General features: G+C 31.1%; 1 long non-coding RNA gene across 1 annotated transcript; it reads right to left on the bottom strand.

Annotated features, from left to right (window-relative positions):
• Nucleotides 1–232: 232 nt before the first annotated feature.
• LOC127703013 (uncharacterized) lies at nucleotides 233–23,418 on the bottom strand. The gene is made up of 6 exons (XR_007982636.1): nucleotides 23,328–23,418; nucleotides 8,343–8,381; nucleotides 7,650–7,726; nucleotides 4,517–4,703; nucleotides 1,890–1,963; nucleotides 233–304 (listed from the first exon to the last, which is right to left on the bottom strand). It is a non-coding gene; the product is annotated as an uncharacterized LOC127703013 (long non-coding RNA).
• Nucleotides 23,419–24,105: the final 687 nt, after the last annotated feature.

The following is a 24,105-nucleotide window of genomic DNA, read 5'->3' as shown; positions in this document are numbered from 1 at the left end:
TAAATGAACTATGATGTTTACAGTAATTTATATAGAAATGCTAACTCAGTGTATATGTATCAGTGAACTGTTTTCGCCATGGTTATGTTCAGAAAATAACACTTGTAATGCTTGAGCAAGCCTTCCATAAATTTTAATAACTGTAAGGAAAAATATTCTTACATAGCTAATATATAATTATAGTATATAAGTTTTAAAAAAGAAGTATTAGAATAATATCACGCTTTCTTACCTGAAAAATAAAGTGGTCCTGAAAATTTTGAACCATCACACAACTCACAAAAAGGTAGCAGAGTCTCGCTTCCTGTAAATAAAAGTTTCTTTTTGATTGATTAACTGGTGGCTTTATGTGTGCTTCATTTAAGAGAGTCTGCTTACTTATACATTATTTTGCCTTCCATTATGTTACATAGTTATCAAAGGTACCAGGATCATAATTCAATACGCCAGACGCGCGTTTCGTCTACATTAGACTCATCAGTGACGCTCTGATCAAAATAGTTATAAAACCAAACAAGTATAAAGTTAAAGAGCATTGAGTACCCAAAATTCCAAAAAGTTGTGCCAAATACGGCTAAGGTTATCTATTCCTGGGATAAGAAAATCTTTAGTTTTTCGAAAAATTCAAAGTTCAAAGTTACATGTCTGGAAATATTGGATGATTTTATTGTTGCGCCACGTTACCAAATAGTCGTTGAATATTTTTTTTTTTTTTTTTTTTTTTTTTTGCGTTGAACCACGATATACTGATACTTTGTTTTTATTCACATTGAATGAATTAAGAAAAAACTTATTTCAAATTATTGTCCGGAATAGTATACATTATTTCGAATTACATTTACTAAGTTTAAATTTTAACGCCAGATGCGCGTTTAAAATGTGAAATCAAGTTCGAAGAAGACCCAAAAATTCCGAAAGGTTTTGCCAAATATAGCTACGGTAATCTATTCCTTAGGGTAGAAAAATCCTTAGTATCTCGATCAATTCATAGTGGTTTCCGAACGGGAAATTTCTATCGCTCACCAGCCGGCGAAGTTATTTCAATATTTACTTTTCAAGAGTAAAACGCCTTAATTTTCTATATCTTTGATTTCTTTTGTTTCCTGATTGTAACTAAAATACTGCTCGACACAATCTTTTGACATGTGAACACACTGTCATGAACTACGGCATAATGTATGGATCAAGTTTGATGGTTTGAGATTTCAGATTTGACGTTGAAGAGTTATGACCCGTAATAATCTTAATGTGTTGCCCTGTTTAGATTTGTATACGAGATATAACATTTACGATATTTTCATGAACAATAAACACAAAATATGAAAAAAATACTTTTATAATTTAATGTATGACGATTTAGTTCTCATGAATTTAAAGGTTTCTGGGAAATTGTAGGATTATACTAGCAACATTTCTATTTTTGTGTGAAATAGTTTTATCGGACAGCTACTTATTTGATTATTTGATTGCAGTCTACACGTTTAAATCAACCTCTTGGCATATTACCTCGGGGTCTTTGAAACATTTATAAAACCAAACAAAACAAACAGTGGAAAATTAAGCAACAGTAGCTTACAATTGTTCAAATTTTATAGATTGATAAGGAAGACAAATCAATGTAACTAACAAAAAACTCGGGAAATTGAAAAGGAGCGAGACGGTGTGCGTCTATAAAAGGGTAAACGTCTCCAAAGAAATAATTATAAGGTATATAGTTATTATATTATATAGGTTTTAGAAATATGCAATAAGAACTTTTTATCATTAAATTCTGATATTTTTATTTGTAGCCAATAATCATCAGCAAAAGTTTACAATCTGATATTAATTCGGTATCGAAATCACAAGTACTTTTCAATATTAAGTTTCATGAAAGAAATAAACTTTACCTGCACTGAAGTATTCGAACCAGTCGGTATCAGTTAGGGCCATAAACTTGAAACAAAAATATAGTCCAAATTCTCTATCAGAAAAAAAACCAGATTAGTAAAAGTCGTGTTCTACAGCTACTTCAACATATAAGAACATTTCAAAATGTTTGCGTGTCTGTATATTTGGATCATACAACACGATACAATATTTGATAGGTTTATCGCAATATTTGATGTTAATGCATTGGAGCACTATCATAAAGGCGTTTTTAAGATTTTTAAAAATGTCAGTGGTGTATGATCACAAAATTAGGACAAACTGTCAAAATCAGCGGAAGAGCCTGACTCATTCGATTGGCACAAACTACCGATCTAAGAGTACTCACACTTTAAAAAAAAGTTCAAAGCCAATTGCAACGTATAAAGAAGTCATGTTTTCCAGATTAAAATATAGATCAAAACATATCCAACAAAATTAGTTTTAAGACGTCACACAGTCTAAAAAGGCATGAAAAAATTCAAATATGCTTGAAATACGACAGTTTGAATTATAAAACTAAGGACATTAGGCAACCAATAACTGGTCAAGCAGTCAATACTTCTAAGTTTCATAATTCACTCTGTAGTATTACAAGGATATTTGATTTGGTTCATGATTTTCAAAATATTATAGACATAACACTGCCTTAACTAACCTACGAAAAAAATCGTTTACCAATCTATGAAGGAAAATGTGTGTCCTGGTCCAAGGAACAAAGGATATATTTTCCATGAAATATACATGCTACATTCAATTCCTTCTCATAAGACCCAAATGGATATGTACTGATTGATATTTAAGTCTGGTCTAACATGATTTATTTATTAGTTGTAACCATAATCCCGTCCTCTTTTCCTCAAATGTTACTGATCACCGGATTCGTCCTTACATTAGCATAACGACATGTGGTGTAGGCTCTGCTTATCCTTCTATATCACATGAGATCACCCAGGGTTTTTGTAGGGTTCGTGTGGCTCAGTCTTTAGTTTTCTATGTTGCGTTTTGTGTACTGTTGTTTGTGTTTTCTGTGTTACGTTTTTTGCTATAGCATCGTCAGTTTGTTTTCGACTTATGTGTTTGAATATCCCTTTAGTATCTTTCGGCTTTAAACTATAGTGTTCAGTAACTGCACGTCTCTTAGATAGGTGATTTGTGTCTTTTATATTTTTGCTAGTTGCTTTTGTGCTCCAAGTCAATCCGATGAGGAAAGCCCTTTCCAACTGATTTTTTGTCAGTTTGTATAGCTGTTGTCCCACTTTCACCTGTTATGGTGAGAGGTTACGCGCTCACAAAAAGGAAACAAAAAAAAACTCCACCACATTCTTTATGTGCCTGTTATTCAGTGGTTGTTGTAAAATTGTAATATTTCAGTTTTTTTGTTTCTTTGCTTAGTATAATTCAATTATCTGGTAAGTTCACATTATATCATATCGAGGCTTGGGTTTTCTCATTATTGATGGGAAAATGGACTGAATTCTCTCTATTTATGGTCCAAGTTGTGTCTATAGACGGTCCTAGATGACTTCAAATCGATAACAAAAATAACTCATCAAATATACCACTCTAATAACTGTGTACACCAGAAATGATACACCATTCCATTATCTATAGGACTGTCCTAGTTGTTTCTCATACAGACGATCCGACATGTCTCTTTAGACGGTCGGATTTGCCTTTTTCATATACGGTCCGAGATGTCTTCTGGCCGGGTTGGCTTGTTCTTAGGCCTAACTGTGTTTCGTTTAAAAAATTGTGAAGAGTTCCAGTAAGAAATGATTAGTTGCAAGATATATATAAAATGGTTTCAAATAGCGTTAAATTTTGCGTTATATGATATTAAACTCGTTATTTCATGCCCGTAAGAAAATAGTTCCTATATAATTTGAAAAGAAATAAGGTTCATGATAACTTTCAAAGATTTTAACTTCGTTGTTTTTAGAAGGTGTTATGACTATTTGCAAGATTTTTACTTGACAAGCAAATAAATTAACATCGTTTTTGTTTTCGATTGAGTAAAATACATCTAGAATTTGTCAATAAAAAACAAGTCTCGTTACCACATGACAAACTATAAATGGCTTCTTCGGAGTTGGATTTTTTACTTTGAAGTTTAAAGGGTTAAAAGTTAAAAAAAAAAGGAGTTAACATCAATGTCTAATCTTTTAAAAACGACGTAAGGACAAACAATAATGACAAACAAACCACGTTCTTTATGTGCCTGTCCCAATTCAGGAGCTTGTAGTTCAGTGGTTGTCGTTGGTTCATGTCTGTAATATTTGTTTTTCGTAAATTGTTTTGATATAAATTATACCTTTAGTGTTCTGCATTGAATTGTTTCATATTTTTCATGTCGGGCCTTTTATAGCCGACTATACGGTATGGGTTTTTCTCATTGTTGACGACCGTACGGTTGCCTATAATTGCTTACATCCACTTCATTTGAACTTTGGTGGATAGTTGTCTCATTTGCAATCATGCCACATCTTTTGATTTTTACATAGAAGGTAGACTGGACAGCACGAACTTAACTAAAATTTCGGGATGAAATCAGGTGCGCTCGATGGGACCTTTTGCCTCCAGGTTTTCGTTTTTCATGCAATCTTACCTGATTATAAAGAAAGGCCCCTGTCTCATGATACATTCAGATACTGATGTCTGTTCTCCTATTGGCCGTGATAAGTTGGTATATGTACCAAGGGATGGAGTGTTGAGAATCCATATATTACTCCGCTCTTCCAGGATTGGTATGTTTTCTCTAAATTCACACGGAAATAAGCATCGTGTAGGCTTGGCTATGAAAAAAGAAACCTACTATGAGTTGGGATATCAAGGGGTGTTCATAACACAACAACTTATCAATTTCAGTACAACTTATAAACAGCAAAAAAAAAACGAACAGACTAACAACAGTTTTAATCCTTTTTTAAATCTTTTTTTTTTTATGTATATTATTATTATAATGCTTTGTGCGTATGTGTTGGTTTACTCGTTTCAAACGAAATGATTTTTTTACAACACTCCCTCAGGCAAAGATGACCTTAGATGGATTTGGCTAATTTTTTAGGTCCTTTTTGTTATATAGCTCTTAAATTGTTTCGGATTTTATACTTCCTTGGCTTTCAAATATTCGGCTTTGAGCATTCCTGATGAAGGTAAATCGAGAAAAGCGCTTCGGACGCATGAAATTTATAACGTGTTGTTTTCATTTTTTTTTACAGCACTGGGTCGATACCGCTGCTGGTGGACTATCAGTCCCAGAGGGTATTATCAGCTCAGTAGTCAGTACTTCGGTACTGACATGATTTATAACAAACCTTTCTAAAATTGTCCGTTTATAAATTTTTGAAATTATAAAGAAACTAAGGTTTCAACTCCCTCAGGCAAAGTTGACCTTAGATGTATTTGGCTATTTTTTTTTAGGTCCTTTTGGTTATATAACTCTTCAATTGTTTCGGATTTTATACTTCCTTGGCTTTCAAATATTCGGCTTTGAGTGTTCCTGATGAGGGTTAATCTAGAAAAGTGCTTCGGACGCATGGAATTATTTAACGTGTTGTTTTCATTTTTATGATTGCACGTCCTAACAAAAAAAAAATGGAACGTACGTTAACGAGTTCAACACCTTAATAGAATGTTAAAAATTGAGAAAAATGTGATAAAAATAGACAGAGACATAACCTTACTGTCATGCAAAAGTAGATAACGAGAATTCAGTCTGCTGTTTTTTATTGAATTTATTTATTGTTATTGAATTTTATTTTTAGATTCCAATAATGACTTAAAGTTTACTTTTTCATGCAATTAAACTCATCATAGATACAAGGATTAAAATTGTGTATACCAGACGCGCGTTTCGTCTACAAAAGACTGGTCAGTGACGCTCGAATCAAACATGTTCAAAAGGCAAAATAAACTTCGAAGTTGAAGAGCATTGAGGACTCAAAATTGTTATATTTGCTAACAATTAAACACTACATCAGACTACTCGTTGACTTAATATTAAGCTTATATATAGAATAAGAGATATTAAATTAGACAACAACCAAATAACATCAAGACCGTCACTGTCGTTAACATACAGTCAAACATGTTTAACCCCGCAACATTCTTTATCAACCTCTCCTTATTCAGTATCCGATAGGGAAAAAAGTAGTATTTCGTTTTCCCGGCTTTAGGTTGGCCTTTCGTGTACCCACAACAAGTGAAGAAGGTCAACTTAGGAGAGCTGTGATTTGATACATATTGTTTATATATATGAACGAATAAGTGCAGTGTGTATATTTACAATATAAATTGTGAAACACATTGAAATATTTTCTTGAGAATTATTCGAAAAGGCTTCCAAATTTTCATAAATTTGATGTAAAATGACGTTGAGCATAGCTCCATAAACAAGTTCCGTTTGAAGATGGTCATGATACCATTTGACTTCAATTTCTAAAACAAAATGATCAAGTACTAATATCACACATAACTGTTTTGTCCAGGTTTTTATTATAAAAAGTTGTATATTTAGAAAATGTTAGTATTGTCGCCTATGAAAGAATAAATACTACCGCTTTCCCTGTAGTTCAAAGGTAACCATTGGTTCAGGTCTGTCATATTTGTTTTTTGTTAATTGTTTTGTTATAAATTAGGTTTATAGTTTTTTTCGTTTGCATTGTGTCACAATTTTTCTAGTTTGGGCCTTTCATAGAAGAAAGTAAAATAACAGAAATAGCAAACTCCAAGGAAAATTCAAAACGGAAAGTACCTTATTATATGGCAAAATCAGAAGCTCAAACATATCAAACAAATGGAAAACAACTGTCATATCCTGACTTGGTACAAGCATTTCCTTATGTAGAAAATGGTGGATTAAACCTGTTTTATAGACGACTATGCGTTATGGGTTTTCTCATTGTTGATGACTGTAAGGTGACCTATAATTGCTTATGTCCACTGATTTAAACTCTGGTGGATAGTCTTCACTTTATTTGCTAATGCATTTGTATGAACTTAAAAATGCCAAGAGAAGACTATTCTAAAATGTTGTGAGGTCATAAATATTCATACTAATACTAACACGCAAGGCCATTTTTTAGTCTGGGAGGAAAATTCAAATACGAAATGTGAATCAATTTATAAAACATTAAACGGCTATCTATTCAAACACTAGGCATTCTTTTTACGATATGTCGTCAATTACCAGATTATTTTTGTAAAGTTCCCTTGCTAAATGTGATTTTTTCATATAAAATAAGATTAACAAAAAGATAAAGATACTCATCTGATTTTTTTAGTTTTTGCTGTTGTTAAAACTTCCAATAACAAACAAAATTACTAGAATTTATGTTCAAGCGTACTAAAACATAAACATAGCATTACACATTTGCATATATAAACAATGAGGAACAAAATTGTATTTCAAAATTTTGCTGAGAATTACTAACTCGCTTCAACAATTACTGGTAATCAAACTCAGCGCACATAGTACATTATATAATTTCTTTAATTTCAAATTGAGGCTTTCAACACGATATACAATTTTGATAAGAATTATTTGGACGGAAATCATTTGCCAATGATCAGTTTCATAGATGCGGGGTATTGACACCAGATTACAGAATATAATAATGTTTCATATGTTATTGAAGGTATGCTATAATTGGTCAATATACATAAGTCCGGGAATATTGTATTTTTATTTTTATATTACTTTCATACATTACGATCAGAGATTTGCATACAGAACCTACCTTGATAATAGGAATGAACAACACCGGCTGTTAACAGCACAAACAAAAGAACTTGGAAACCCATTGCAACTAATTGACTGAAATAAAACACAGTGATATGTTGTAGTGTAGTGAGCAAAATATTGTGAACCCATTTAAAACTGGTCGAGACGCTTATCTTCGTGCTGTAGTTTCAGTTTTATCAGAAATATTTCTAGGATGTACAAACAACCCGCACTTAAGATCGGTTATGAAACGTTGCAGAACAAACACATTGTATTAATTTACTACTAATAACAATAAAAAAGAAGTAGATAATACCAAGGGACATTCAAAACTCATAAGTCGAATTCTGACACATTATATTTATAAAAATTGGTAAACTTATAATGTTGGTATTCTTTCAGAAATAAAACAATTGAAACTTGCTACTGCTATTTAAATTATCAACGAATTATCTTAATCAACATTTTTACATAGGAATAATGTATAAACACTTGAACAATTAAAAACTGTCTGATGAAAGACCTTGTGGTTGTAAGATGTATTTATAAATTTATCAAAAAATATTTAGGTTTCTCCTCATTACAAAGGAACACGCGTCTGAGGAATAACAAAATATGAGTGAAAAATAAAAAAATATGAGCAAAGAACTATTTAAAGTATTCACATGGCATTAGGTTTACTTTCAAACACATTGAAATGTAACCTTACCTTAAATTATACCTGCTTTCCTCCTTGCAGCTAGCTATTCTAATGGTATAAAAAAAATAATGATTTATTAATTTACTTAGTATCAATCGTACTTTACACCCTCTCGAAATTGTCACACAAGCTGGTACAATTCTAGAAATAGCCTACACGGAAAGATTGACTACCTTGTTTTGATCGTTGTTTTAAGGGATATTGATCTCCTTGTAAACTCTTATTTGAGTAAGATTTTACTATAACATCTTACGTCAGTGTTCATAAAAATATATATATAATGAAACATGTGAAACATAGATTTATACTTCTTCTGAAAAGTAAATTGAAAGATTTATGTTTTTTACTGATTTTTGCAGGATTTTTTTTAGTTTCATCAACCACATTTTTACTAATAGAAAAACATGGATATGGGGTATCCCTCCATGACACAAAATCAGTACATGCACAGCAAAAAACACAAAAAGCAAAGGGTTTGCTTAATCATATTTTGAACTTGTCACTAATATTAAAGTGTTGTTAATGGCGCTAAAGAGTCAATTTCATTAGTTTTTATTTTGATAATCAAAATAGAATTTATCATTCCTTTAACATTCATAATATATATGTCACTTCCTTGATGTAAAGCAAAGATTGACAAACTTAGACAACATTTGTTACATAGATAGATTAAGAATAATAAAAATAAAATACTAATAAAAGTAAAAAGTAATAAACCGAGATAATCACATGATCTCCAAAATGAAGCGAGGCCAGATGCGACATGAATAAGTCATTGTAATTTGCTAATTTATGTGATACGTTCAGCAACTAACAGTCACGATTAGAGTATCAACACAACCAATCAAAATAGATTAAAACAACGAGAGGTAGTAGATATCAAGGGGCATTCAAAACTCATTAGTCAAATTCTGAAACATATTATATTGATTTAAAAATGTGGTGAAATTATAATGTTGGTATTTTTTGAGAAATAAAACACTTGAAAACAACTGAGCACCTGAGATCACCCCCAGTTTTTGTCTTGCTCAGGCTTTAGTTTTCTATGTTGTGATGTATGTACTATTGTTTGTCTATTGGCCTTTTACTTTTTTTCTTTTTTTTTTGCCATGGCGTTGTCAGTTTATTTTCGACTTACGAGTTTGAATGTCCCTTTGGTATCTTTCGCCTCTCTTTTGAAACTTCGTACTGCTATTTAGATTATCAATGAATTATCTTAATCAACATTTTTCATAAGAATAATATATATTAGTAAACACTTAAACAATTAACAACTGATGAAAGACCTTGTGGATGTAAGATTTATTTTATAATGTTATCAAAAAATATTCAGGTTTCACCTCATTATTTAATGCATTACAAGGGGAAACGTCCGAGGAATAAAAAAATATGAGCGAAAAAATAACAATATGAGCACGGTACTATTTAAGGTACCTCCATGGCATTAGGTTTACTTTCAAACAGATCGAAATGTTATCTTACCTTTAGACTAAAAATTAGACCTGCTTTCCTCCTTGCAATCAACTATTCTAATGGTATTCAAAAATAATGTTTCGTTAATTTACTGAGTATCAATCGTACTTTACACCCTCTCGAACTTGTCACACAAGCTGGTACATTTCTAGAAATAGCCTACACGGAAATATTGACTACCTTGTTTTGATCGTTGTTTGAAGGGATATTGATCTCATTGTAAACTCTTATTTGAGTAAGATTTTACTGTTACATCTTACGTCAGTGTTCATAAAAATATATATATAGTTAAACATGTGAAACATAGATTTATATTTCTTCTGAAAAGTAAATTGAAAGATTTATGTTTTTTTTACTGTTCTTTGCAGGAGCTTTTTTTGTTTCATCAACCACATTTTTACTAATAGAAAAACATGGATATTGGGTATCCCTCCATGACACAAAATCAGTACATGCACAGCAAAAAACACAAAAAGCACAGGGTTTGCTTAATCATATTTTGAACTTGTCACTAATATCAAAGTGTTGTTAATGGCGCCAAAGAGGCAATTTCATTTGTTTTTATTTTGATAATCAAAATAGAATTTATCATCCCTTTAACATTCATAATATATATGTCACTTCCTTGATGTAAAGCAAAGATTGACAAACTTAGACAACATTTGTTACATAGATAGATTGAGAAGATACTAATAAAAGTAAAAAGTAATAAACCGAGATAATCACATGATCTCCAAAATGAAGCGAGGCCAGATGCGACATGATTAAGTCATTGTAATTTGCTAAATATATGTGATACGTTCAGCAACTAACAGTCACAATTAGAGTATCAACACAACCAATCCAAATAAATTAAAACAACGAGAGGTAGTAGGTATCACGGGGCATTCAAAACTTATTAGTCGAATTCTGAAACAATTTATATTGATTTAAAAATTTGGTGAAATTATAATGTTGGTATTTTTTGAGAAATAAAACACTTGAAAACAACTGAGCACCTGAGATCACCCCCAGTTTTTGTATTGCTCAAGCTTTAGTTTTCGATGTTGTGATGTTTGTACTGTTGTTTGTCTATTGGCTTTTTTTCTTTTTTCTTTTTTTTTCTTTACCATGGCGTTGTCAGTTTATTTTTCGACATATGAGTTTGAATGTTCTTTGGTATCTTTTGCCTCTCTTTTGAAACTTCCTTCTGCTATTTAGATTATCAATGAATTATCTTAATCAACATTTTTCATAAAAATAATATATATTAGTAAACACTTAAATAATTAACAACTGATGAAAGACCTTGTGGATGTAAGATTTATTTTATAATGTTATCAAAAAATATTTAGGTTTTACCTCACTATTTAATGCATTACAAAGGGAAACGTCAGAGGAATAACAAAATATGAGTGAAAAAATAAGAATATGAGCACGGTACTATTTAAGGTACCTGCATGGCATCAGGTTTACTTTCAAACAGATCGAAATGTTATCTTACCTTTAGACTACAAATTAGACCTGCTTTCCTCCTTGCAATCAGCTATTCTAATGGTATTCAAAATTTATGTTTTGTTAATTTACTTTAAGTTTTGACTGTAACATATTACATCAGTGTTCATAAAAACATATATATTGTAAAACATGGATTTATATTTCTTCTCAAAAGAAAATTTAATGGTTTATGTTGTTGAATATTCTATGCAGGATTTATTTTTTTGTTTCATTAACCAGACTTTGACTAGTTGGTCTTGAACATGACACTATATTTAAAGTGTTGTTAACGGATTCAACGAGACAGTTTATTAACTTTTATTTTGATTATCAGAATAAAGGTTATAATCGCTTTAACATTTATATTGTACATGTAATAGAAAAACAAAGGATATGGGGCATCCGTCCATGACACAAAATCAATAAAATGCACAGCAAAAAAAAATGCACGAAAAGAGAAGGTATCATAAAGCCACTTGTTTGGCCTCTGGAATTCGATAATCAAAAAGTATTATAAATCTACCTAATAACATTCTTAAGATGATCATAAGATATTCATCTGTCAGACGTCAGTGTTTATATTTTTGAATTGTGTCGTACATATTGACATTACGGCTTCAAACTTCTTATATTTAGTGCAAAACATAAAAAAAAACTGCCAATCTAACCTCACTTGGATCATATATAGATATGAGCAACAGCTTTACCCAAAAAGATATTTTGCTAAAAAATTGCTTTTACAGAAATGTTACTAATGTGTTTGAAATATCATGTTGGGTTAAAGGTGTTGCTCATATATATTTTGACCAAGAAATATGCGTTAATAGGGATTTTTAAATCAAATATACATAAATTTTGAAATCGTTATGGCGTTATAATTATCTTTCAATGGAAAACAGAATTTTGAAAGTCCGACTTTTAGCTATTCAGCCAAAGATTTGAAATCACAACAGTGTATAGATTGCTATAAAGGTAAATAAAACTATTTGCATCTTAAACTGTTGTCGCAAAAATTCTTTTTGGCATCTATGGTATACAAATAAGGAGATGTGGTATGATTGCCAACGAGACAACTATTCACCAAAGTTCAAATGAATTTGATGTAAACAATTAAAGGCAACCGTACGGCCTTCAACAATGAGAAAAACCCATACTACATAGTCGGCTATTTATTATTGTAATTGGTATAATTGGAGACTTTACTTACATGGCTTTTAACTTTTGTTGGAGAAAATGGCATAATGGTTCAATGTAGTTGAATCTTGATCCTATTTTATTCGTTGCATCTTACATTTCCATAAAAAAATACCACACCGAGTTGGCAAACTATGTCTCCATACTTAACGAACGAACGAACGAACGAACTTATACAACTTAGGCTTTCAAATTTTTTGGCTTTGAACGTTCCTGATGAATGTAAATCCAGAAAAAAACGCTTAGGACGCAAAAAATTAATTTTTATTTTCTAGCAATGGGTTGATACCGCTGCTGGTGGACTATAAGTACCCATGGATATCATCAACTCAGTAGTCAGTGTCCGTTGATAAATTTATGAATTATTGTGAAACTAAGGTTTCAACTCTCTCAAGCAAAGTTGTCATTAGATGGATTTGGCCATTATTTTGTTTGTCCTTTTTGGTCAGATAGCTCTTTAAGTGTCTTATACATCCTTTGCTCTCAATGTTTAGGCTTTATGCTCCCCTGATACAGGTAAATCCTGATAAGCATTTCGGATGCATACAATTTATAATGTTAGTATCTTTTTGTTTCTTTCTCTAATTGGGATAAAGTCACTGCGGCAAGCTACATTTAGCACTGATTTCTAAATAAACATAATTTCGACCAATGATACAGCATTCAAACGATAAAAATTTTTAAAAGACATATAAAGGGTAAGGTAAAGGCCTTTAACAATTCACTTTACAATATGACAAGCTTTAAATTGTCCAAATGTCTTATCTATTTTTTTAGACAGAATCCTATCTAAATTGTACTAGACCGATTTTTTCCGTTCGAGCTTAAAATGCATAAACAGTTCTCTCACGACATAATACTGTCCCCGGACTTATCATTCGGACTCGTAGCAATTAGTTTTTACTGTTATTGCTTACTGATGCGTGCTAAGCGTAAAAGATTTGATTATCAATTTTCGACGGAATCGCATTATCTCCAAAAGCAAATACGTAGTGTGTCTGTTTACTTATCATAGTCTCCTGCTATTGGTGCATTACCCGGCATGATAATCAAGACTCAGTAAAATGAAATGGTACATTAACAAACTAAGCCGGGGTTCGATCTCACCACATCGATGTACGTAAGTTGGTAATTTTACAACCTTGTAGGGTCAAGATGCGCAATGCATTTAAGAAAGACGGTAATGGTAACCTTTTTCTGTTGCTCAGTCCACATTGTAAGTTTCCAAATGTATGACGATCAGATCGAAGTTGAGACACGTACATTAGTTCATTTGGGATATTGACCAACTTGGGTAGTATCACGTATATCAATGTACGTATGAATGAAATACCCCATCAAATTAAAAAAGAATCATGTTCGTTCTTATCAATTAATCACATGCTTCAACTACTCTTCAAAGTACTTCAATTGATAAAAGAAATAACATTGTCTGATGATAAAGTCTGGTCACACGTTGCTTTTCACGATCAAAATAATACGTTGTCTGGTCTTACACGATCAGTGTTGATTAAAGATAAACAAATTCCTATCTTTTCAAAGATTATATGAACCTTTTCAAGAAAAGAACACTACATTGTACTCTACTACCTGACACACAAAAGACTTAGTAAAAAAATGCGATCATTATAGATTCAAAACTGTTTCTTTTTCATTCATAATTTGCATAGGGCTATGTTTCGTATTTTGTAAATTACTGAAAAAGTACTGCTTGTTTGCTTAAGTTTACAGTATTATTGAGAAATGTTAACCATTCGTAGTCATATTTCTTTTTTTCTGATTATCCCCGCCTTTTAATAAAACAACGTTTTTTATCACAGATTTTGAAGTTAAATGGTATATATTGGCATTCAAGATCAGATAGCAGATCTGTCAAGATTCGATAGCAATCCATTTTCTGCTCTTTGTTATATTATTGTAATTCTTTGTATTTTGGTATCAAAATATATGGTTATACTACTTTATTTTATTGTTAAATTGTTATTTTGATCCTATGATTAAGACGGGTCAAATGTCAAAAGTTATATTTTAATTTATAGCCCTCCCAGTCGAATAAATAAATACGATAAAAACCATTTCATGATACTTAACCCATTTCTTTGACGTCAGTCTATTGTTCTTTCAGTAGATTATTTTTCATGAATCGACTGACCACTTCGTTAACTTAACATAACTTATTTTATAACTTTAAACTTTTAACTTACGATTTTTTATCCTCTCAAAAACGAGTGGCATATGAAGAGTTCGAACTCGCGCGTATTTTCTTCACAACCAGTAGAGTCTTCAGTCTATGCATGAAACCACTATACCACGAGTGCTGACATAAATCAATATTTAAATAACACTCTTAAAGCGCACAACTGTCGATACATGTCAATAAACTGTATGTCTGTCTCAGAGATAATTCGGTTTTGTTATCTAAAAAAATATATATACTATGTCTGGATTTGTTCATGTTCTTTTTAAATTTATTTAAATTGTTTTATTTTGGGCGTTATTTTTTAAGGAAGATTATGTTCTACATTTGAACGTTCTTGATTATAGTTAAATAGCAGTATGGAAATATCTTAAAAAAGAGTTTATTCACGATGTCAGGTTTGAACATTGGTCGATTTTCAACATCGTTATAATGAACCGATGGGTCTTTATACGATTGTGGCTATTACACACTAGTTCTAACCACTAGATAATCAAGGAATTGTATATATTAGTGCAATTCCTTGATAAAATAAACATTCATATGCCCATTTCACTTGTCACTTTTAACGTACAAGGACTTTTCCTTTTCATCATGGCAAATACTTACTTATGGTTTTAGTCTTATAATGATATCGTACTATCAATAATTTGTTCTTTGTTTGATTATAAATGGTCCAAATATACATCACGTCAACATTGAACGGACTCTAATTTGAATAAAGTGTGATATATAAGCTACGACCGTAAAACTACCAGAAACAAAATCATCGCCTTTAAATGAAAATGAAGTATATAATACCTCTAAGATTAAAACAATATTTTTGTCGAGAAAAAAATTACAATGAAAAATTTCAATTCGGGTACAAGGTTTGTACTTGGCACTATTAATGTCACAGTTATGTTTTTCGGTACCAACGACTAGACGATCACGGCTATGAACAGCTTGAATGTAAAAGTAAAAAAATGACATAATTATACATTGTACATCTGTAGCAAGAGCAATTCTGCTGGAGATTCAGAATGCGTACCACAGATAATACTAGTTTATTGACTGGTTTACGATGGATGCCAAATGTAATAACGTTACAAATAATCTAAACTTGATGAAAGGGAAACAGTTTAAACAAAATTCATGTATAATTGTTCAAAAAAGACCTTAAGCAATTATTTTATTTATTTCGGAAAGCATGATTAACTGGAGCATTATGAAATTGTAGTATTATGGCAACTACGCTAAATGTATGTATTTGACTTAGTACGGTTAAATTGAAGACAATATTTAATCAGCTGTAAACATTAGCAGATTGCTAAATACTATATATGTAAATTTCAAAGGTTTCTAAATTTTGGTAATTACAATTTTTTAACTATTCAAAAAAAGGTAAATAAATTCTGTATATTTATATATGTCTTTTTGAATAAATCATAAATACCAAAATCTATATAATTTAAATACTTTGTAATAATAAAGCATTAAATAAAATATAAATATACAAGTATGAAATCTGGTAATAAAAAGGGGAGCTAACAACCCATTTAAATTATATTAAACTTATGTTAACTTAAATATAGACGTGAACCGTGTGGATATAATCATTTCCAGCTATTATAGAATAAAAAAGACAAAATAAGAAATTATTTTTATGAAATTCCGTTGATTCATTGTCAAAACATAAAACAGACAGTCGTTTTACTAGAAATGGGTTAAGCTAGAGAATTGATAAGAAGTAGTGGATTCGGAAACGATAATCAACTTGCGACTAAAGTCGCTCGTTGATTATCGTTTACGAATCCACTACTACTTATCAATTCTCTACTACATATTTGATATAAATGAAAGAAGCTCAATTAGAAAGTAACACATTTTTTGTGGAGGTGTGGACAAGAATTATCAATAATGCGCTTTAAGGCGAAGTGTACGTAATTGCACGCCTCTAGCGGAATTTAGGATAAAAAACATTCGTCGTTAGTTACGCGGGTTATCTCCTCTACTCCAAGAAAGGAAAAATGGACACATGAAAGAGAAATGACTACGTGCAGTCTATTATGAATTCAAACAAGACTTAGTATTCATGTGCTATCACTGCATGGAAAGGTTGATTTGCATTTCTTTACTCGTGTATATAAAAAAGCAAGGCAAAGATAGGCACTTTGTTGCACCATATATCTCAATACCCATTATTTTGTGAATAAATACATGATAAGTTTGCATTCGTAAACTATATATGCAAAGAAATTGCAAAAATTATGCTTATCTTTCCTTAACTTTCAAACAACGTTAAATGTAAATAAAGTAAATGGTCTTATTAACTTACATTTATAAAGTAATGAAACGTATTTAAATGTTAACCTTAATTGGTTGTTTTGTCGTGCTATCTAAATATATGAAAGGCCGCCTTTTACATTAAATTTACAAACATCGTAAACATAAGCAAAGTAGACACTTGTATTTGCGTTTTATTCGCATAGTGTGTTAGATATATGCAAAGCTTTTCCATGTCTGTGCAAATGTTCATATAGCTTCCGAATTATATTTAAATATTAATCTAAATTAGTTGTTTTGTCGTCCTATTTCAAGATATGAAAGGGTGCCTTTTACATTAAATTTACAAACATCGTAAAGCATAAGCAAAGTAGACACTTGTATTTGCGTTTTATTCGCATAGTGTGTTAGATATATGCAAAGCTTACCCATGTCTTTGCAAATGTTCATATAGCTTCCGAAATATATTTAAATATTAATCTAAATTAGTTGTTTTGTCTGCCTATTTAAATATATGAAAGGCCACCTTTTACATTAAAATTACAAACATCGTAAAACATAAGCAAAGTAGACATTTGTATTTGCTTTCTATTCGCATAGTGTGTTAGATATATACAAAGCTTTCCCATATCTTTGCAGATGTTCAGAATAATGGACAAAATGTGCAGAATAAAGGGCAAAAAAAAAAAGGAATAGAGAGGATGCTAAAATATAAAGAATAGAGCATAACAGGCAAAATTTATAAAGAATAGAGAAAACTGGCAAAAAATGTTTTACAGAAATGAAGAACCCCCAATCCAGACCCTAATAATGTGTTTTACATTCTTGAATAAACATATCCAAATCGTATGCAAGTATTTAATACATATAGATATTAAAGCCAAATACGTGTAAAGTTTTTCAATTTGTTTGCATGTTTTAAGTTCTAATTGATATTCACTCAGGCCAGTTGACGTTTAGCGCGGCGAACTTCACTTTTTTCAAATGAATTTGCTGTTTTATTCAAAATCCAGTTCATATAGAAAAACGTACTACAATAATACCAATTTGGAATAATCTATTATCAATTTTCTTTTCTATATTTTTTCGCTCTTTCTTTTGGTCGATTATTCACTATTATATTATGTACTCATACATGACTTTTTATTACATGTAATACTTTTGGTGTTTGTTCTATTTCATGGTTTCCAAAGATTGCCGTGCATTTCAACATGGAAGTATTATATTGACTTTCATTTTACTGCCATGATTTGAAGAAATGGTATTTACTCCCAAAAATACACATTGCAGAGAAATCATTTTGACAATATTATAATTAGATAAAAATATGGTTAACTATAAAGACAAAACTTCACTATAATTTTGAAATAAATCCACTTGTTTTGAATTTTATTTACATGATATACAGAACCTAAAGGTATCAAGGTTTCGTAAAAAGAAAGAAAATACAAGATATTTTTTAATTGATAAATCCGGGAACTAACTCACAACTTGGTCATCTAATTTTTAATGTTCATACGTTTTCAGCAGTTTTTGTATTGTTTATTCAATAATAGCAAGTCAAGAATAATTTTTGCATGTAGGACAAATGTAAAATCACAATAAATATAGAGAAAAAGGAAGATATATATTTATAATGGAGATCGACTTTAAATCTTGTATTTTGTTCGTTGTGTCCATTAAACCATTTGTATTTTTCTGATATGGGCAATGTCATTACGTAACCAGACGACGTGATTTTACTAATTGTTTCACACGGGTGTTAATTGTTAAGCATCTCTGCATGTTCTGATGAAAATTCTGTTTTAAGTTTTTGATGTTAGTATTTAACAGTGGGATATCACTTGTTGTTTTATGAAATTCACACCTCTGTGTACACAATCTTGTACCATTTAGAAGTTAACAAAAAATGTTAACATATTTATGCGAAAATCTTAATTGAGCCATGGAACTTTTATAGTCAAATTATAATGCTTCAATATTGAAAAAGAAACTCAAGTAAAAGTAACCAATGCCGTGCTTTTGAGAACCCTCGTTTATAGATGTGAGACATGAAACTGATCAGAGTGAATGCTACCATAAAATAAAAATTCATAGAATAAATTCGCATTTCACATGATATGCATATAGATTTCATACAGCTTAACTTTTATATAGAATAAATACTGGATAAGTGTTTAATGTCCAGTGCTTAAAATCACAGGCAGGTTTCCCTTCACACACACACCACATTATTACATAATAAGTATTTTATAACACTCGTTTTATTGCGTAAATCAAAATATTAATATTTTCTAAAGGAGTAGGGCCAAAATACCCTGATTTTATTTACACAACTGCCATTCTTAAAGTCTTTCAATCTTCACTTAAATTCATAGAATCAAAGCCCAATGTGTGAACTTTAATGTTTCTTATACTGTTATGGCTTATTCCTGAACAGGCTTCAAAACGCCGAAGACAAATTTTTAGCATTTTCTCCCAAAAATGTATAAATGTTAAGCGCTATAAAAATATGTTGGAAGTAAAGTTATCTATTGACTTTTGGATACACATATATTTGTTATGGATAGCGATGTCTTTCGATCGGCGCTTTGCATTTGCGTCAATCGGCATTTCATTTGCACCAAAAATCTTTAGGTGAAATTAAATAAATCTAGAATTGATACTATAAGTCGGAAGAGCATTATTATTTAAGGAACAAAATAAGCTAAAAATATTGATAGGTTATGGAGCTCCTTTTCGGGATATTTTTTTTTTAAATGGCAGGAAAAGGCTGACATGGACTTTTACCTTATATTTGCAATTTGGTATTATTTGGGTCTCAAATAAAAAAAAAAGAAATCTAGAATCTGCTTAAATTTTGGTAAATGACCTATTATGAGCTATTGAAGTCTTATCTGAAAAGAAAAATTGGTGTTATGGGGAAAAATGTTTACCCTGTATCGTAGGAAAAAAAAAACCAAGGAGTCCGAACATCTGACAAAAATTCCCAAACCTGACCTAAGTACATCCTTAAAACAATATCTACAGATTTTTTTTGCATTATAAAACTATTTGCATCTTAAACTGTTGTCGCAAAAATTCTTTTTGGCATCTATGGTATACAAATAAGGAGATGTGGTATGATTGCCAACGAGACAACTATTCACCAAAGTTCAAATGAATTTGATGTAAACAATTAAAGGCAACCGTACGGCCTTCAACAATGAGAAAAACCCATACTACATAGTCGGCTATAAAAAGCATATGCATAGACTCTTTAATATTCAATTATCAGCAGAACTTGACAACTTATAGATGTTGACCTTGTGAGTGAAACGCACTAAACAGCTATTTTTCAAATCTTGTTTAACTATGCATAGGAAAAACCAACAGCCTCCCGCACTCACGGCGAGATCGCTTTCAAGGGACTACCGAGTCGGTATAAACATGGAAGCATTATATTGACAATATAATACTTCCATGGTATAAACAACTCTCAGGAGAATGAAAGAAAAAGTAGACTGCTAGCAAACCAGAAACTGATTTTCTTAGAATATATTCCCAAATAGTTTCAATTTATTGCATTTGCAATACAATCGACCAGATTAATTCTATAACTTACTTATAATCGACTGACCTTTCCTGTATTGAATCATACATGTTTTATAGTGATATAATGTTAATTAAGATTAGATTACTTTTTCTTATACCAATACTCTTTTTACGGTTAACGGGGATTTAGTGTTATCTGGCCTGAGTGTTCGTCCTTCCCGTAGCAGGTTATCATCAACATGAAAAAAGAAAACATGTGTATTGAGGGGTGATCTTTTCAAATCATTTGATATATTCGGATTTTGCGCGATTTTACGGTATACTAAACATGGACGTAAGAGAGTACGAGTTGGCCATGATTTTATATGGGCAGATATATTTAATGTACATTTTAATGTACATGTAGTTTTATTTTAGTGTGAAAAGGCTTTATTATTAATTATGTGGAAAAGGGGCCTGGAATGGTGTAATTTTTAATCAACACCATTGTCCTATATAAGTTGAATTCTTTGATTCGTCGTTTTAACGTCATGCCGGCTAACAAATTGGACCTCGTTATTTTAGTAGTATAGATTAACATGTGATAAATGGAAAATGGTCACTGAGACGACAACACAATTTGTGTGCATGTCTGGACAAGAATTGGAATAAAAATTACCTGACTACACCTTAAACTAAAAATAAAATGAAAAAGTCTGTGTACTTATTTCATGTTTAAAAACAACTTCCTTGTTAGGTGTTTTGAATAACAACCTAATTGAGAAAATGTGTTTTTATTTTTTAAGCCGAAAGGTGTCTCTGTAAAAATGTAAAAAAAATTAATTTAGACATCTTCATTTTCCCGGAATAGAATGACGCCTAATGTATTATTCTGGGAAATGAATGAAGCGTCATTTTCCCACTGAATCATGGGAAAATAATTTACTACGGATAATATTACAGTTTCTGACTGGAACAATATAATATCAAAAACTCTTATACCAAACATTGCTGTACTTGCGATTTATGTCGTTCTTGGGACATGCGGAAATGTTTTAGTTTTGTTGTTTTTTTCCATTTCAAATGAAAGACCCATCAGATGAAAGATATTTCATACCGATTTTAGCTACATTTGATTTTGTAGCAACGATCTATTTTGGGATTTATCATGTCTATATGATAATACAATGTTTACACAAAGTTACATTTACGCACACTATTTTGTGTAAAACGACACACTTTTCTATTAGATTAATAAGATTTATTCCAATTTTGTTATTACTGATAGTTGCAGTTCAGAGATATCTGAAAGTGTGTCTGCCCCTGAAACCAGCAATGTCGCTCCATGTAAAGAGAACTGCGTTAATATTAACAGTTGTTTTTTCCTTGTTATGTGCATTACCGTTACCGTATATTTACGGCTCGTTTTCATTTCATAGTGTTGATAATACCACGGAAGTTACGACGTCGCGTTTTTCCTATTGTATCTAGGGTTTACGTCAGTGCAGGTCGTAGCCTCAGCATTCACATATATATGAAGTAAACGTTAAACAGTATGGTTGTGTTCTTTCTATATTACGATAGTTGATTTAGCCCCGACACATAGCATCACTTATGGAAGTACTGGAACACGTTGTGGCAAGGTGAAAGGTCATAGACTAGCAATGGCTGTTTATGCCATTGTGATAGGTGTTCTTGCTGTTGCTTTAGTAACTTATTGTCTTATTCTCAATAATTTGATGTACCGTCTTTCATCAATTAAGGAGGAACAGATGTAAAAGCTGTAGAGTAGAATTCAGAATTTCGGTGACAAAAACTGATGCAAATGGAGTTTCTCCAACCAAAAATAGTGATGTTACGCAGAATACTATCACTTCCGATATAGATTCCAAAATATCAAATTTAAATAAATTGTAAAAAACAGCGATTGGATCACAATTATCAAACAACTCTATCTCAACTTGTAGGATCCAAAAGAACTTTGGTCTTTATATTTAGTTGTTTGCCGAAAGTCATGTTGCTTCTAGTTGATGGCTTATACAAAGATTTTTGGGAAAAGTGTCAAACACAGAAAGACTTGGAATGATGTTTCTATATCAAATGTTTATCATTACTAATATCGTGAACCCTTTTATATACGCTTTTATGGATATCAAGTTTTGAAAGAAGCGACAGTTTTCTTCAGACGTGTTTTTCAATGCAAATTTTAATTGTAAATGATATAACTTTCACACATTCATTAGAAACCATGATATGTATTATGGCCAATAAAGATAATGCTACATCAATCTAATTTAATTTACATGCACTTTTTTTTTTCCATTATATGTAGGGGCTATCGAGGTTCGGTATTTTTATCTCACTTTTTGTTGCAGAATCAATTAAAAAACTATTGGTAAGGTGCATATAATATGACGGGGAAAGGATAGATTTTTATTATCATTTGGAGTAAGCGATTCTTTATTTACAAATTCAAGCTCAGTCTAAAGTTTTCTATGAAGTGTTGTGTGATTTGTTTGTCTTTCCGTCTTTTTTATTTTTTAAATTTTTTTTTGTTTTTTTTTTGTTTTTTTTTTTGGCAATAACTTTGTCAGTTGTTCTTCGACTTATGCGTTTTGAATGTCCCCATGGTATCATTCAACTCTTGTTTAAGAAATAGACGCGATATGGTTAATTTGATGCATACACTGTATGTTTATCTGTGGTTTTTAAATTATTCAAGACATTTTGGGAGTCCAACAAACAACCATATATAACGGATTTTACCAAATGAATTATAAACACTGTGCGGGACAAATTTTATACATCGACGTGTCATTCCTGGGATAGTCATATTTAAAGATTTTGCAGAGCTAGATAATAAAGTTTCCACCTACCTAGTGTAGAAATCACCAAACAATTGGAATAGTTATATATCCATACCTGATACATATAATACAATTTGTAGTATATGTCTCTGTCCGTACTTAAATCACCAGCAATTATTTTAATTTGAAAAATCAAATTGTTCTTTTATCTGTATATTCAAACGAAAAAAATCCTGTTAAGTCTTTGATCTAGTTGCAAATGGCGATTGATGCTCTTTTTAACTAAATTGTCAAAAGACAACCTGAAGGCAGCCTAAGGGTAAAATTCAAGTGTATATACTATACCCTCCAGGAAAATAAGTTTTCCGTAAAGTATTTAATCCTTAATTAACATTCGTACTTCTTATTTTTATATTTACCTGAGAGATCATAAAAAAACAGATCTAACAACACTTTCAAAGGTGTATTCGAAAATTAAACAAAAACTAAGGTGTTTTTTGTAGACAAGAAAAAAATTGATTTAGGAAATTTGATCGAATGAATGATATAAACTTTAAGAAAAAATCAGTGCGCATCTTTCTGTATAAAGTGGCGAAAAACGCGCATATATAGTGACTAGATTAAAATTTAATAATTATATTAATAATAATCATTATTTCAATTTTATAAATTCAAGGATTATAGCTAGAAAACGACCTAAAATACGATTCATGATTTCCCATGTACATAAATTCATACAAATTTATAATTTTAAAATCAATAAAATACATTCCGAAATACACAGACTTGGCCCTGATCGTTGGTCGTTCAGCAAACAATATTAAATGAAACGCAGAATAATATCAAT

The sequence above is a fragment of the Mytilus californianus genome, unplaced genomic scaffold (assembly GCF_021869535.1).
Source record: "Mytilus californianus isolate M0D057914Y unplaced genomic scaffold, xbMytCali1.0.p SCAF_5, whole genome shotgun sequence".
Taxonomy (NCBI): Eukaryota; Metazoa; Mollusca; class Bivalvia; order Mytilida; family Mytilidae; genus Mytilus; species Mytilus californianus.
The sequence above is the reverse complement of the archived record's forward strand: the minus strand, read 5'-3'. Positions and strand labels throughout refer to the sequence as shown.